Source organism: Rattus rattus, chromosome 3 (genome assembly GCF_011064425.1).
Source record: "Rattus rattus isolate New Zealand chromosome 3, Rrattus_CSIRO_v1, whole genome shotgun sequence".
NCBI lineage: Eukaryota > Metazoa > Chordata > Mammalia > Rodentia > Muridae > Rattus > Rattus rattus.
Genome location: NC_046156.1, coordinates 145,886,229 through 145,887,392, shown reverse-complemented (window position 1 = coordinate 145,887,392; position 1,164 = coordinate 145,886,229).

Sequence of the window (1,164 nt, the reverse complement as noted above, 5' to 3'; positions counted from 1 at the left end):
GGATTGGTGGGAGGGTGAGGGAGCATCCTCTTAGAAGCAGGGGAAGGGGTCTTGATATAGCGAGTTTCCAGAGGGGAAACCTGGAAATGGGATGACATTTAAATTGTAAATAAAAAATATCAAATAAAAGAAAAATAATAAAAGATAATAATAAAAATCTCATATAACAAGAGAGGAGATACCAAAAAATTGAATGTAAAATGTGAAGTTTGAAAATGTTAAATAACTAGGAATTTGAAATGCAATAATGAGAAACAATTTTGGTATTTATTTCAGAATCTGCAGGGCCCTTCTTTTGTCACTCTATGGAAAACACAGATAAATTAAATTATTATTATATCAAGTGTCTAATTTACTTCTAAAGAAATGTTTCCTTTAATCTTTCTAGAAAATTCTGAAAGCTTTTAACATCTTTTATTTATTACTACTGAATTTTAGAATCATAGATTTTGGGCAAATATTCTTGTATATTGTCTCTAACTATTTTGTTCCAAACATAAGTGTTATACCTATTTCATTTGTTATCCAAATTCTGCAAATCAAACAATTTTAATTTAATGTACCTTTTAGTAAATAGGATTATTTATAAATTGTCTTTATTTTTCTAACAGTAAACATTGTAGAATATTGTGTATTTCTTTGTCATCATGGGGTATATTAATTGCCCTGTGTTTTATCTATACATTTGGAAATTAAGTACATAATACTAATTTTTCTCCCAATGGTTTTGTGATGGTAATCATTCTATAAAATAAAATACAGACATGGTTTCACAATCCAACTCCCTTTCCTGTTCACTATGCCTGCATTTAATTTTCATTCATTCTCGGAATGGAATATAATTTTTATTTACAGTTGTTTCCAAGAGGAAATAAGTAAACAGAAAGGACTAATAAATAAAAAGGCATCAACAAAGCAATTTTCTTACAATGTCAGCCTCCAGCATTCTTTCTATAATGACTGGAGTTATGCAACCCTCAAGAATGCCCATGGAATCCCTCTTATGTGATGGAGTACAGCGCTAAGGGAAAGTTGGGTGCAATGCAAGAATCTATAAGACAAGGAAAGAAATGCAAAACTTCCTTATGGTTATTTCTTTGCTCCCGTTTTTGATAGCTTTTAATATATCCAGAGATTTCTCAAGTTCAAGGACTTAATGGCTCC